This window comes from Bufo gargarizans, chromosome 11 (genome assembly GCF_014858855.1).
Source record: "Bufo gargarizans isolate SCDJY-AF-19 chromosome 11, ASM1485885v1, whole genome shotgun sequence".
In the NCBI taxonomy this organism is placed as follows: Eukaryota; Metazoa; Chordata; class Amphibia; order Anura; family Bufonidae; genus Bufo; species Bufo gargarizans.
The window spans coordinates 73973580-73990479 of NC_058090.1; positions in this window are offsets into that span (position 1 = coordinate 73973580).

Sequence of the window (16900 nt, forward strand, 5' to 3'; positions counted from 1 at the left end):
AGACTCTGATGGTCTTTTAACTAGCTGTGATACAATACTATAAGGTACTTTAGTTAGTGCATACCTGGAGGCAAAGCTCAAGGCTTAATGGCCAAGATCCAAATCTTCAGCTTGTCACCTCTCCTACTTCTCCTGCCAAGACCAGCTATGACAAAACCAATCTCTCACCTTTTACACATTAATATATACCATATGCGTAAGGGCTCATGCACGAAGATATATTACATCTCTGTACAACTTCAAGTTGTACAAAGGTATCACGTGGCTCCTTCACGGGGTAGATTATTATGTTCCTTCCTCAGTGGTAAAAATAATTGTGTTTAAAACTGAACCATTAGTCACTCTTATATAGTATGTTTGGGTATTTACAAAAATCTGGACCGGACTATGTCTATCATAGCAATATGTTATTCACACTAAGCGATTTCGCACTTAATATATTCAATACTATCTTAGGTAATCATTATAATTTCTTAATCATATACACTGACCCAGAATATACCGTAATACTAAAACTAAAAACAATGGACTATATCTTTTAGGTCCATACATAAAAAATTAAAATAACACATACATCCTAAACTTAAATATCGAATATTACTCTGATATAGACTGATTGCAATTGATTATATATTCTTTAGTGAACACAGTATAAAATATACAGATACAAAGCAATAAAAATAAAAATAAATACAAAAATAAAATAAAAATATTAGTAAAAATATAAATAAATGGGAAACCATATAGATATGAATACCTCCAATGTATACCCTATATAAAAGATAAAAAAATTAAAAAAATATATTATATATATATATATATATAATTGGGGATTTTCCTACCCTTGCTGACGGAAAATAAGGATTTTATTAACCCCTTCAAGACACAGCCTTATTTCACCTTAAGGACCAGGTCATTTTTTGCAAATCTGACCAGTGTCACTTTAAGTGCTCATTTTTTGCTGGATGAGATGACGGTTTGATTGGCACTATTTTGGGGTGCATATGACTTTTTGATCGCTTGCTATTACACTTTTTGTGACGTAAGATGACAAAAAATTGCTTTTTCTACACCGTTTTTATTTTTATTTTTTTACGGTGGTCACCTGAGGAGTTAGGTCATGTGATATTTTTATAGAGCCGGTCGATACGGACGCGGCAATACCTAATATGTATACTTTTTTTAATTTATATAAGTTTTACACAATGATTTCATTTTTGAAACAAAAAAAATGATGTTTTAGTGTTTCCATAGTCTAAGAGCCATAGTTTTTTCAGTTTTTGGGCGATTATCTTAAGTAGGGTCTCATTTTTTGCGGGATGAGATGACGGTTTGATTGTTACAATTTTGGCGTACATGGGACTTTTTTGATCACTTTTATTACCTTTTTTGGGGAAGTAAGGTGGGCAAAATTTCAATTTCATCATAGTTTTTTATTTTTTATTTTTATGGCGTTCACCGTTCGGGAAAAGTAACATGACCGTTTTATAGATCAGGTCATTACGGACGCGGCGATACCAAACATGTGTAGGAAATTTTATTTTTCTCATGTTTAATCAGTGATAAATGTGTTTTTTGATTTTTACTTTTTTTTTCACTTTTTTCACTTTTTTTTTTGACCCAGACCCACTTGGTTCTTGAAGATCCAGTGGGTCTGATGTCTGTATAATACAGTACAGTACAATATATATTGCACTGTACTATATTTTACTTACACTGAACAGATCTATGCTTTCAGCACAGATCTGTTCAGCACCATGGACAGCAGGACGCCTGAGCAGGCGTCGTGTTGCCATGGGAACCTTCCCTGTCTGCTCAGTTATGGTCAGAACCGCGCAGACGGGGAAGGGTAAGGACGGGGCTCTGTCTGGGGGCTCTCTCCCTCTCCATCGGGGGGCTGCAAAGGTACAGCAGCCCTCCGATGGGAGAGGGAGGGAGCTCCCTGAGCTGTTAACCTTTTCCATACCGCGGTCCGTACGGACCGCGGTATGGAAAGGGTTAAACGGCTGACATCGCATCACCGATGTCAGCCGTTTATACCAGGGTGCCAGCAATGTGCTGGCACCCTGGTATAACCCACTAGAAGCCAAACGATTATTATAATGGAGGCGGGCGGGGGATCGCGATCCCGCCTGCCGCACCGCCCGCCTCCCGCAACTGCCCCGCACCGCCCACAAACCGCCCCCCCTGCACCCCGCCACATAAATGAATTCAGGGGTGCAGGGGGGGTTTGGCACTTTTTAGGTTTCTGATCCCTGCGGTCAGGGACCGCAGGGATCAGAAACTACATAAAGCGCTGCAAACCGCAGGTCTGAATTGACCTGCGGTTTGCAGCGATCGCCGATACGGGGGGGTCACAGGACCCCCCTCGGCATTGAGCCTGAGTGCCTGGCTGTGTGTAACAGCCGGCACTCAGCGCTGTCACCATGTCTGCAGACATGGTGACAGTTAAATGCGATGAGGAGTATACTAGTCATGGAGCGCTAAGTAGCAGTGCTCCATGACTAGTATACATATGTCAGGTACAGTAGATTGTCACACTCCTTCTCTGATCGCTTCCCTGACAGGAATGGGGACGATCAGAGAAGGAGAGGCACACAGTCCCTCCCTAACCCCCCCTTACCTGCCCCAATGCGCTGCGATTGGTCCCTCTGCAGTATTGGACCAATCACAGCGATCGTGGGCGGGTCAGGGGTCCAATACTGCTCCTTCCGGCTTCTCTGGTTGCCTAGCAACCCCAGCACGCCGGCTTCACTGAATCTTCAGCGCTTCGGTCCTTGCGCTGACAGTGAAAGCCGATCACGTACATGCACGTGGGGATGCGGTGAGGCACCACATTCCCCCACGTACATGTACGTGATGTTGCGTGAAGGGGTTAAAGACAGGAGACTCACATTATGCTATTCTTTCCTTACTGATTTGATAGCAGCAAACAAAAGGTTAATCAACAGTTAATAAGGAAACAAAAATATCTTTTAGTCATGGATGGTTTAGTAATTGGACAATAATGGTACAGTCCAGGTGAATATAATGACCCCTCAGGTAAAACACCTCCTCTTTCTATGGTGGAGTAGTAGAGAATGAAGACACAGGAAATTGAAAAAAACACACGTGTGGAATCGGGATGAACGAAACTGGAAACAGTTCAGCGTGGAAAACTGAGTAGAGATCAACTTTAAGGATAGATGATCCATTTCAAGATTAGGAATAACCGGAAAACTAGAGTCGTGACTTGGTTAGACTGTAAGAGAAAACTAAATATAAACAGATAGGGTTGGATAATGAGGGTGGGATAATGTTCGTCTCCTGTCTTTAATAAAATTCATATTTTCCATCACCAAGGGTAGGAAAATCCCCAATTTATGCTTGTTTAAAGCTTTTAAATTAATAGAAAACATATGAATGCACATATAAAGGCATTAAATTAAAACAAAGACATAGAAACATGTGGATCGGGTCTAAAATAAAGGGTTTTAAAAGTAGACTCTGATGACCAATTAGCAGCTTTTAATATGTCTGCCAAGGAACCTCCTGCCTGCCTAACTTTAGTGTACATGGCACTTCTAGTCGAGTGAGCTCCAAAAACGGAGGTATCGATAACCACTAGTGAGATGATTTGTCTAATCCATCTAGTTAAGGTCGGAGAAGACACAGGTAAGTGAGGTCTGCATAAATAAATAAGCAATTGAGAAGTCGAACGACTCCTGAGAGATTCCGCTTTTTTGTTCGTAAGATTTTATACAACGAACAACACATAAATTTCCTTGATGAGGAAAAACTGGGTAGAAAACTGTGCGAAGGTTGGTTTTGGTACGTTTAACTATAGAAAAGGTAACTCCCTGAGGAGAAAAATGCCTTTGAGAAATATCTAAAGCTCAAACATCTGAGACTCTTTTAAAAGAAATAAGACACAAAAGCATTGTAAGCTTGTAGGATAATAATTGTAATGGAAGAAGATAGTTGTCTCCCCATGAGTTAATTACGATAAGCCATACCTGCGTCAAAGGAATCTGAGAGGAAATTTATTACTTGGATTATAGATGCATGTATGTGATTCAAATCCCGTTGTATGCACCAATCAGACCAAATTTTCCAGGCTGATCCATAAGCTGATCTGGTACCTGGAGCCCATGCGTCCTAGAGGATATCTCGAGCTGATTGTGAAAGTCCACGATCAGGTTCTGTTGACCAGAGATGAACCAAGCTACTAGAGATAGTAGGCCTGATAAGACAAGGGGTTGATGATTCCCTGATAGATCCACTAGAATCGAATAATGAGTTAGAAGGATGCGTGGAAAATCTTTGGACATCCCTAGAATTTGAGGGAACCAAGATTGAGTCGGCCAGAGTGGGGTTATCAGAACCACTGTCGATTTCTGTGAGCTGGTCAAGAGAAGAATTCTTGGAATTAAGGCAAACGGTGGAAACGCATAAAGGGTTTTCAGTGGCCAAATTTTAAGTAATGCATCCGTGCCCAGATATTCCGGATCATGACGCCAACTGAAGAACCGAGGAAGTTGACGGTTCAGACGGGATGCAAATAAGTCCAGATGGAGAGGGCCCCAGAGAAAGTCGATCTGAAAACCAGAGGATCTAATTTCCAATCGCTGTTGTCGATCAGGAAACGAGAATTCCAGTCCACTACGGAATGGGACAATCCTGGGAGATATTCTGCCTTCAATATGATATCTTGATTGAGGCAAAAATGACTGAAATCTTTTGCGATATTGGCTAACATTTTTGATTTGGTACCTCCTAGTCGGTTGACATATTGTACTGCTAGGATGTTGTCCATCCGCAATAGAATACAGCAATGAGACTTGTCTTTGGCAAAACTCTTGAGGGCAAAAGAACCCACCAAAAGTTTCTAATCAATTGATATGAAGAAGCGTTTCAACTTCTGACCATTTCCCTTCTGTGGAAAGGGGGCCGCACTGAGCTTCCCAACCGAGATGACTAGCATCCGATTCTATGATGAGATCTGGAACGGAACTGAAAATAGTTTTTCCATTCCATGATTGAATATGATGAAGCCACCATAGAAGTTCTTCTTTGGTGTCCGAGGTAAGCGAATTGTCGTGCAATGAACCCACGCTATCTCTCAAGTGTTGGGTTTTGTGGAGTTGAAGTGCCCTGTAATGAAGAGGTGTGGGAAATATTGCTTGAATGGAAGCAGAAAATAATCCCACAATACGGGTGATGGATCGTAGGGATACTAATTGTTTGTTCAAGAGCGAATTTCCCTCCCAAATTATTTTCAGTTTCCTGGCAGTAAGACTCAATATGGCTGATTGAGTGTTAACTAGGAAGCCTAAAAATTCTACTTCCTTTGAAGGGGTGAGAATTGACTTCTCAGAGTTGATTAAAAATCCAAGATTGGAGAGTAATGTTAGGGTCCAATGAGTGTGACGGTGAATGAGATCTAATGAATCGACCGTGATGAGGATATCGTCCAGATAAATTATAAAGCAAACTCCTCGAGCCCTCAGAATAGCTATTATTGGTTTCAGTAATTTTGTGAAGCACCAAGGGGCTAAAGATAGACTGAATGGCAAACTGGTAAGAATAGATTGCTCAGGAAACCTGGTGCAATGATAAGGACTTAAACGATTGCATCTTTGGAACATAGTTCCTCGATTTCTAGATTAATGAGATTGCGGTCTGAATTGGCAAAGACTAACGGATGAGGTTCCTGTATTTGAACAGGTGGACATATAAATTATATTTGATAACCTTGACCTGTGTTTAGGATCCACGCATCTGAACTTATCATAAACCAGATGTGGAAAAAATGGGTTATCCTCCCTCCTAGGGTAATGTGACAAAAATACGGTAGAAGAACTTTTACCTGTAAAGGGTCTTAAACGTTGGAAACCTCTATGGCCTCTAGCCCTCCATGGGCATCCTCTGATAGGAAAGAAGGGTGATGCTTGATATGAGGTATGTGGAAGTGAAAATTGTCTGGTCTGGGTGGTGGAAGGCCTCTGTATGATTGTCTCTCTTGATGTTTTCAGCTGGGAAACCGGCCTCTTCGTTTCCTAGGCGTTACAAAAACACGTCCCTGAAAAACTCTTTTCAGAGAAGACTGGGCTTTGTCCAGGGATGACAACAAGCCTACATATTTATTGATTTCTTTGATATGATTCCCCAAAAAGGTAATTATCAGCTGATGGGGTAGAATCAGAAGATGCCAAATGAAGGAGTTGTGGATCCAATTTAATTAAAATGGACCTTTTTTGTTCCATACATGAGGCATTTGCATTGCCAAATAAACATAGGGCTCATTGTGCCCATCCTCTGAGAGTAGGCAAGTCAATGGGAAATCCAGACATGGTTGCCTCCTCCGTTAAATCCAGAATTCTGGTTAAGGGTCCTAGTAGGTCTAGGAATTTGTCTTGGACCGATATGAATGAGCGGTCCACGCTCTTTTTTGGGTTCCTACCTAACTTAGCCAGATATTTGACCAATGTTGGGTCCAAATCTGGAGTAGTGGATAACTTATAGGGAAGGTTAGGCCTGGGGCACTCAGATTTTAATTTACTTGTCGCATTTTTGTCTAGGGATTTTTTCACCCATAGGCTAACAAATTTAGAAACTTGGGGATGAGGAATCCACTCCCCTGATTGTGGATGTTTGATTTGACCCGGATCAAAGTATGGATTCCCAGCACTATCCAGAATAATATGTTTAGAGGGTTTATCACATAACATATCATCTCCTTCTTCAGATATATCCTCATATTCAGATTTGTCATCAGGATCTGAAATATCAGCCTCAATAGAGGAGAACTGACTTGGTGATATAGGGGAGGAGTTTGTTTTTCTGTTAGAAGAGGCCTTAATCGCCCGCTTTTGGTATAGTTCCTCAGGGGCCAAGGGTTTCTGAGGTAACTTAGAGACCTCTTGACTAGTGCTTTTTGATAAAGCTTCCAAATAACCCAGTCCTCTCATTGTGACTCCATTCTTTGGAGTTTGGTTACATGAGGACCGGTAATTAAATGCTGTCTTTATTGGCTAGCTTTGCCTTGTTTTAAACCTCCCGCCATATTCGAGGTTGAGTCTTCTGCAGACCAAAATAAATCTGAGGGTGTGAATGGACCCAAAGGTGATTCAATGGAGGTAGAGCGGTTCATTGCTCATGTAACTGATTTTGCAATTACTTCATGAATGGAAGACATTGCTGAGCGAACCGCAGTCTGCACGGATTTAGAGACCGATTGGTCTACCATGGATTGCAGTAGATTTTCATCAATAAGTTCAAAATTTTGTTTAGTTTCAGACATTATGGTAACTTCTTTATTCTCCATGTATGAGAGAAGTATGTATAAAAGTATATATATATGAAAATAAGGATATCCATATGAAATTATTTTTTTATATTAATTTATCTAACAAAATTTAGCAATTAATTGTTATTACCATAGTCATTAAAGAAATTGATATGGAGGCAAGGAGAGAAGTTAACCAATGGAGGATTAATAAAGGATACTGTAGCAGGACAGTTAGTATTACTAGCTGAAGGTGGCACCAGCGCACCACAGATAAATCTGATGCCGGATAGTTAGCTGAGTCAAAGCTGAGGAAAATGTCGGCTGACAGGAGCAAAATAATGCGATGCAGAGAGAGGGCTGACGCGTCTGAGGTAAAAGTGCGGGAACAGCTGAGCACCAGCTGAGGGCGGGAAAAAAAACAGAGACACAGGGCAAGCTGTGACTGAGATGGAAAAAACAGGACAGTTACTGACACCACGCAGTAACTAGGAATACGGAATCATTAAGGGAGAATAGCTCATGAACTAATATATATATATATATATATATATACTATATACATTTATCAAGTTAACAGAGAAAAATAATTATTAGTACTTATCCTTGACGGAGCAGCAAAGAAAGAGGAGGTGTTTTACCTGAGGGGTCATTATATTCACCTGGACTGTACCATTATTGTCCAATTACTGAACCATACATGACTAAAAGATTTTTCTTATTAACTGTTGATTAACCTTTTGTTTGCTGCTATCAAATAAGTAAAGATCTTGTAATAAAATTCGCTATTGCAATCTTGATGTCTTCTATGATTTATTGTGATATTTCGAGCGGGATGATGGGGAGGATCCAGGACAGGTCATGGCACTGGTAAACAGCCTGATAAAGTACAAAAATGCCAAAGTCCTGAAAAATATTATAGTGCTAATGCTACGCTTATTTATAAAGTGAGATGCTTGGCAAATACATTTTGTACAAAACTATTTGAGCCCGTCTGCCGAACGTCAAGGCGATCTCTGTAAGACGGGTCCTAACACTAAATACTACCTGTTATGCGCCATAATGGCCGCCATAAAGTTCAGGAAGTGTTGGTTTCACATGTATGCTGGGTCCACTCTGCCTTTTACAATTTTTGGTGCCAAAATGGCCTCCATTACTTACAAGGGAGGCAGGTACCAACATGCATGCCGAGCCCACTCCATACCTTTCCTTGTGCCATCATAGAATAATTCACGGCACTCGAATTGAAATAAATGAAATAATAGTATTTATTGTATAGAATTTGCCACCAATAGACGTCAGTTATATGGGCCAACGTTTCGGTCCTCCCAGACCTTGGTCACGGCCTATTAATTATAATGACATACAGTCAGTACAATGTGGAAATAATTTGAAAAATAATATTAGGAAATTTTGGCAAAAAAGAAAATATATACAAACATCTAGGGGCAAGTCTTACGTATATCTATATACATAGTATAATACAGTACTGATATGATAATCAAGGCTGCAAGTGCATATCAAAGAATCAATAGATCAATGAACTGATAGTGGGATAGTAATCACAGAAATTAATCAATGTATAGTCTATTTCAAAAACATTAAGGAACCTCAAAGTGGTAAAAGCAAATACATGAAACCACAAGAATTCACATCAGAGATATTCACAATAAAGATATAGTATGGTTATGGGTGTAATGAATATAATACCAGGTATAAAAGCTCCATGGAGCAATCGCAATCTGAACATTTGTATATAAGGAAAAAAGAGAGGCTACAGATAATTAGATCATTGAGTCTATATGGGTGTCAGTACAACAATAGTTTAACTTGCTAGATGAAACTGATTCAGTAATTGATTTAAGAAAGAAAAGGTACTGAACCCACATAGAGAATAATACACAAAGTAAACTGCATACGTGCATGTCACCTACATACCTTGAGATAAACTGATTAGAGGAAAGTGGCGTTGCGCTGAGTGGCCTGCGCATGTCCGGTATTTATGCTGAGTCTGGTCTCGCGATACTGAGAAGACGTCATAGAACCGGATGTCCGCATTCGCAATCGGAATAGCGGAAGTCCGGTTATCGGAAAAAAATCGCAAGAAAATTCGCAAAATCAGAAAAATTCGCAACTGCATAAAATTCGCAGGTGGGAAAATAATCGCAATCAGTAAAAATTCGCAAATAATGAAAAATCGCAACAAGTGAAAAAATCGCAAATACATAGAATTCTTTGAAAAATCCAAAAGAGGGAAGAAATCGGGTCAAAGAAACAGGACCATCGATTCCTAATGCGAAAATTGCACAAAGTTCATTTAGAACACTAGATCAGAATATATATAATTAGATATCATCCCAGTATCGGAGGGCAGACTACAGACAAAATCAGTAAATCAATAGACAAATAATAATAATTACAGACATATAGTTATATTGGTATATTAGTATATTAGATGTTCATATTTGAAATATATTAATTGACATTAATGTTAATAGATTAGTTAATTAAATCTAACGAGCATGATCAGGAAACTGTAGTTCCATAAAAGATAATAGATAATAATCCTACCTTTGGACATTATCATTTAGTCTGCAATAATCATATAGAAAAGAAAGAAAAGAAAATGTTATAGTTCATTGTATATAAAATTCTAAATCACGATTTAAACCTAAGGGAGCTAGTGTCTTTAATTCATGGATCCAATATGATTCACGATTTTGAAGTATCAGTTTACGATTTCCGCCTCGACGTGATAAGGGAATATGTTCGATAATTTGGAATCTAAGTTGACCGGCCTGAATAAAGTGATGAGGTATTGGAAGTTCTGTTTTCCTACAGCGAATATCAGATTTATGTTTACTGATGCGGTCTCTCGCACATTGGGATGTCTCCCCAATGTAAGCGAGCCCGCATGGACATTTAATGAGATAAATAACGAAGGATGTAGCACATGTGAAAAAGCCTGTTATTCTATATGTCTTGCCCGTATGTGGATGCGTGAAAGTACTACCCTTCATGACATGTGTACACTGTGCACAATTTAAGCAGGGAAAAGTGCCCATTTTTGGACTGGACAACATAGTCTGTCTTAATGGCTTCTTCTCAGGACCAATATCCGCTTTAATAAGAGTATCGCGTAAGTTTTTTGGACGCTTGTAACACATTCTAAATGGATTATTGAATTCCTTAATATCAGGGTAGAATTTACTCAATAGCGGCCAATGTTTCTGTATGATCCGCTGAATTTTCGGTACAAATGGATGATATGTCACTACCAGTGGAATTCTAGGTGTACGATGTTGTGTTCTTCGAGGTCTCAACTCCTGGGTCCCCTGGGTAATCAATTTAATCTCCTTCTCTAGGAGGCCACTAGGATACCCACGTGCTTTAAACTTATCCGACATCTCCATCAAACGTTGTTGTTGCACTATTGGATCACTAACTATTCTTGACACCCTAGTAAACTGTGACCGAGGTAATGATGCTTTCGTGTTCCTAGGATGACAACTTGAATATAAAAGTAGCGTATTCCGGTCTGTTGGTTTAGTGTAAATATCAATTTTCAAGGAACCAGTGGAATCCTTGGTTACAGAGGTGTCAAGAAAGTTAATTATGGTTTCATCAATATGAGCGGTAAATTGGAGATCTTCAACCGCATGATTGATATGCGTGTAGAAAGTTTGGAAAGACTCCCTATCTCCAGTCCAGATACAAAAAACATCATCAATAAATCGGCGCCATGTTAGTGCATGGGCTCGAAATAATGAATGTGGATAAACATGATCCTCTTCAAACTGGGCCATAAAGAGGTTGGCATATGGGGGGGCCACATTCGCCCCCATTGCCGTACCCTTCTTTTGAATATAATAATGATCCCCAAACATAAAAAAAAATTTGTAAAACAAATTGTAGTAATCCAATGCAAAAAGTTTGTTGGTCATTGGTAAGGGTCGTGGTCACCAGTGATTTGCGAACAGCCTGTACTCCCCCATCATGGGAGATGTACAGGCTGCTGACATCAAGGGTGACCAAAAGTGCATCAGGGGGAATTGTCCCTAGAGAGAGGATAATTTCTAAAAAATGTGACGTATCAAGTAGATATGATTTTGTATTCCGTACTAGAGGAGTAAGGACTCTTTCCAAATAAATAGATAGTGGTGCCAACAAGGAGTCAGTCGACGCCACTATTGGGCGCCCAGGTGGTTGTTGAAGGTTCTTATGTATTTTAGGCAACACATATATGACTGGCATTATAGGATAATCATTATGTAAAAACTTATACGTGGCTTGATCAATTGTGCCAATTCCCAAATGATAATCAAGATATGACTGTATTTCTTTTTGTATAGTAAAAGTTGGATTATTATATGTAAGCTCATATGTATCAGTGTCGGCCAACTGCCTATTAATCTCTTGTTTGTAATAAGATGTATCCATAACTACTATGGCTCCACCTTTATCAGCTGGTTAAGGCTACTTTCACACTAGCGTTCGATCGGATCCGTCTGCATTATTTTGGCATATAAAAGCTAAGTGTGAAAATAGCCTCGGACGGATCCGTCCAGACTTTCAATGTAAAGTCAATGGGGGACGGATCCGCTTGAAGATTGAGCCACATTGTGGCATCTTCAAACGGATCCGTCCCCATTGACTTACATTGTAAGTCTGGACGGATCCGCACGCCTCCGCACGGCCAGGCGGACACCCGAACGCTGCAAGCAGCGTTCCGCTGTCCGCCTGTCCGTGCGGAGGCGAGCGGAGCGGAGGCTGAACGCCGCCAGACTGATGCAGTCTGAGCAGATCCGCATCCATTCAGACTGCATCAGGGCTGGACGGCTGCGTTCGGGTCCGCTCGTGAGCCCCTTCAAACGGAGCTCACGAGCGGACAGCCGAACGCTAGTGTGAAAGTAGCCTTAATTGTAATCGACTTGTCAGTTCTAAGTGATTGTAACGCAAGGTATTCAACGCTTGGAAGATTTGAGTGAGACGGATAATGACCCTTCCTAAAAGAGTCAATATTCGCCTGAACTTCACCATCCACCAAACTGATGTGCCAGACAGCTTCCAATGAATGTAGTGAGAGCAGACCACAGCTTTATACTGAGACTAATTAAAATCAGCCTATGGGGCAGACAGGCTAATCAGGAGTGCACGACGCGCCGGAGTGCCACACATCCAGTGCTGTAAATCTGCAAAGAAAAGGGGGTTAGTCAGCACATCCCAATCCGCAGGTGCACGCTGCCATGGCTGCAAACATAGAGAAAAAAGAGACAATTTGGGAGGTGCTGATTAACCCCCTTTTCTTTACAGATTTACAGCGCACCCAGCATGCGTGTGGATCCAACACTTCCTGAACTTTATGGCGGCCATTATGGCGCATAACAGGTATTATTTAGTGTTAGGACCCATCCTACAGAGATCGCCTTGATGTTTGGCAGACGGGCTCAAATGGTTTTGTACAAAATGCATTTGCCAAGCATCTCACTTTATAAATAAGCGTAGCATTAGCACTATAATAATTTTTTGTGACTATGGCATTTTTGTACTTTTTCTGGTTTGCAGGGTGCTGCTGCAGTTTCTTTTTTCTCTATCTTTTTAGCCATGGCACCGTGCACCTGCGCATTGGGAGGTGCTGACTAACCCCCTTTTCTTTGCTGGTGAACAGCCTGGCCACGACCAGTCGTGTTGTTTGCCCTACCATCCCCTTACACAAATCCAAAGACTTCTAGTTCTGAGTTGAGACCCACAGGCATCAAGGATCCGAACTCAAAGATTTTTCTTGACTCGCTCCTAGACATTTTGGATATGACATCACCTCCCCTCCAATCCCTTTTCACTGACTGTATAGCCATATATTTCAACCCCACCGGATTACAAAAATGCTGTGTCTTAAAATAATGTGATAGCGAATGTTTCTCATATCCTTTTTTTATATTATTCATACGTTCTGCAATTCTAATTTTTAGGGCTCTGCCTGTACGACCAATGTTTTTTACATGGGCATTCTATTATATATATATGACCACCTTAGTATTACAAGTCAATATTTATTTGTTCTCCCAACTGAAGTCATTAACTGTAGATTTAATTATTGTTGTCTTTTTGTCAAACTTAGTCATTTTACAGTTGTGACAAATGCCGCATCTGTAAAACGTATTGCTTTAATTTCCCTTTTTTTGATAGTGGGGGCAATTTGTAAGGCTAAATTTGGTGCTCTAGTGAATGTGACTGGGGGTCAACTAGGTAATATCGGTCCTAATATTTTCTCTTCTTGGATCAAGTGCCAATGTTTAGCAATCATATTTTCAACTTCTTTATATTCTATCTTGAATGGTATAATTCAATTTGTAGTTTTATCTGTACCAGTTTGTGATTGTGATTTGTTGGTAAAGAAAGTATTCCTATCTATTTGTCTTACTTCATTAAATGACTTTTTCAGTGTTTCCAGAGGATATTCTTTCTCTAAAAATTCTCAAATTGCTCATTTCTAGGCGCCTAAATTGACTACCAGATACACCCAGTAGCCATCTTGGAAGATGGCAACTCGTATGTAATATGAAGCTGTTTCTAGACACTTCTTTTTTGTATATGCTACATACAAATGAATTTCCACTCATTTCTATTTTTAAAATCCAGAAACCCCACCATCTTAGTACTTATATGGGGTATCAATTTGAGGTTTAGTTGATTGCTATTAAATTCCTCAATAAACTGTTCTAATTCTAAATGTGTTCTATCCCAAATTAACAAAATATCGTCTATATACCTCCGCCATAGGACCAGACCCACCCTCAGCCTGGGTGTTGTAACATCCTGTTCCCATGTTGCAATAAATAAATTAGCATAGCTGGGGGCAAATCTGGTACCCATGGCGGTTCCTGTGGTCTGTAAATAAAACTTAGAGTCAAAATTAAAATAGTTATGTGACAAGACGAAATGTATGCCACCCAACATAAACTGTATTTTATAGGCAATACCTAATATGTATACTTTTTTTTTTATTTATGTAAGTTTTACACAATTATTTCTTTTTTTAAACAAAAAAAATCATGTTTTAGTGTTTCCATAGTCTGAGAGCCATAATATTTAAAGTTTTTGAGCGATTACCTTGGGTAGAGTATGATTTTTGCGGGATAAGATGACAGTTTAATTGGCATTATTTTTGGGTGCGTGTGACTTTTTGATCGCTTGCTATTACACTTTTTGTGATGTAAGGTGACAAAAAATTGCTTTTTTTACAGTTTTTATTTTTATTTTTTACGGTATTCACCTGAGGGGTTAGGTCATGTGATATTTTTATAGAGCAAGTTTTTACGGATGCTGCGATACCTAATATGTATACTTTTTTATTTATTTATGTAAGTTTTATACAAGCAAAAAAAAAAACATGTTTTAGTGTTTCCATAGTCTGAGAGCCATCATTTTTTCAGTTTTTGGGCGATTACCTTGGGTAGGGTATGATTTTTGCGGGATGGGATGACGGTTTTATTGGCACTATTTTGGGGTGCGTGTGACTTTTTGATTGCTTGCTATTACACTTTTGGTGATGTAAGGTGACAAAAAATGGTTTATTTAGCACAGTTTTTATTTTTTACGGGTTAACTACAGGGGAGGGGGGGGGGCCCCCCACTGGCTACCAACGAGTTAACTACAGGGGAGGGAGGGGGGGGGCGGCTGGCTATCAACGAGTTTACTACAGGGGAGGGAGGAGGGGGGCCTACTGGCTACCAATGAGTTAACTACAGGGGGGGAGGGGGGGCAGTCATGTACACTTCTTTTAGTATATTCTAACCTGAAGCGTCCCCATCACCATGGGAACGCCTCTGTGTTAGAATATACTGTCGGATCTGAGTTTTCACAAAGTGAAAACTCAGCTCTGAAAAAGCTTTTATGCAGACAGATCTTCGGATCCGTCTGTATGAAAGTAACCTACGGCCACGGATCACGGACACGGATGCCAATCTTGTGTGTATCAGTGTTCCTTCACGGACCCATTGACTTCAATGGGTCCGTGAACCGTTGTCCGTCAAAAAAATAGGACAGGTCATATTTTTTTGACGGACAGGATACACGGATCACGGTCTCGGCTGCAAAACGGTGCATTTTCCGATTTTTCCACGAAAAAAAACGGAAAACGGCACAACGGCCACGGATGCACACAACGGTCGTGTGAATGAGGCCTAAGGATATATTATGATTATTTCAATAATATTAGTTATTTATAATCTGCTGTTATTCAACATCGGATTTTGTCACTATAACTTTTCACACATAGCACCGTTAGTGTGTACGCTGCATTGTTGTGATGTTTTTCTTCCTTTCAATAGTATACAGCAATATCATTTTTAATACATTTGTGATTTTGTACGAATAAAATTATGCAGTATTTTTATTTTTGGGCTCACTCTTTTCTCTTGTTTGTGGCCTAATTTTATAAAGCCTGTCATGGCTGGTGTCTTGTCATTACTTCCCTGTACATGGGAGTATCGTACAACACATCAGATGACCAATAAGATCTCATAGTGTTTTTTTTTTGTTTTTATGAGACACAAATTTAGAAAGAGGCCCCAATAATTTAAAATGTCCACCCGAACAGGGCTCCATATGTCAGTCTTGGCGTAATATGAGGTGGGGTGACTGGCAATAAATTAAGCAGCAAATAAATTGGTCTGCACAACCATAAAAGTTATCAGAGAGAAGATTTTTAAAAATTCCACCCCCTAAACCCCATAACATCATAACTGATGCCTGTGACAGAATTAAATTCTGGAACAGATGGAGCATATGACTCTGTGGGCATCCATTCGCGGTCAATGGCACTAGTGCCACGCAAAGAGTCTCGTCTGCAACTTTGCTGTGGCTCGTCATCACTAGTGCTAGTGGACAATGACGAAATTTGAAACTGTTCTGCTTGCACTTTCTGTATCAGAATAGATAAATGCATATGCCTCCTCTGCCATATATATATATGTATATGCTCAGCCATTTTATATGGTGCCAAACTACAACATATATATATATATATATATATATATATATATATATATAAATATAAGCAGGCTTGAGAAAGGTTTTAAGGTTGAGCCGAAACTTCTCGTATCCACATGGGTGAATAAACATTTTTTTATTTGTATTGATTTTTGGAGTGCTGCCTTTTTGCCATTATATATATATATAAAAATACACACACACATTTATTTTTTTTTCAAACCGCTAGTTCAAAAATTTCTATATATATTATTTTGGTATATATATATATATATATATATATAAATCTGGAAGAATGAGCGGCACTCCAATGGTAGAAAAAACAAGTGAACCTTTATTCACCCAGGTGCAACGTTTCGGCTCTGCTCTTGAGCCTTTTTCAAGCATGAATACAACTCCACATCACAGCAATATATACAGGTGAATCAATTAACAAGTGAGTCATGTGGTCACACTCCACCCTGTGGGTGTGACCAAAAGGTAACCATAACAGAAAGCAACACTGTGAATACATAATACTATCCTGTGACAACAGTGCAATTATAAAAACATAAGAGACATGAATCATACATGTCATACATATATTCCAACTGTGGATGACTGTGAAAATCTGGATCGAAAAAAGATCGATCAGTGTGCTGC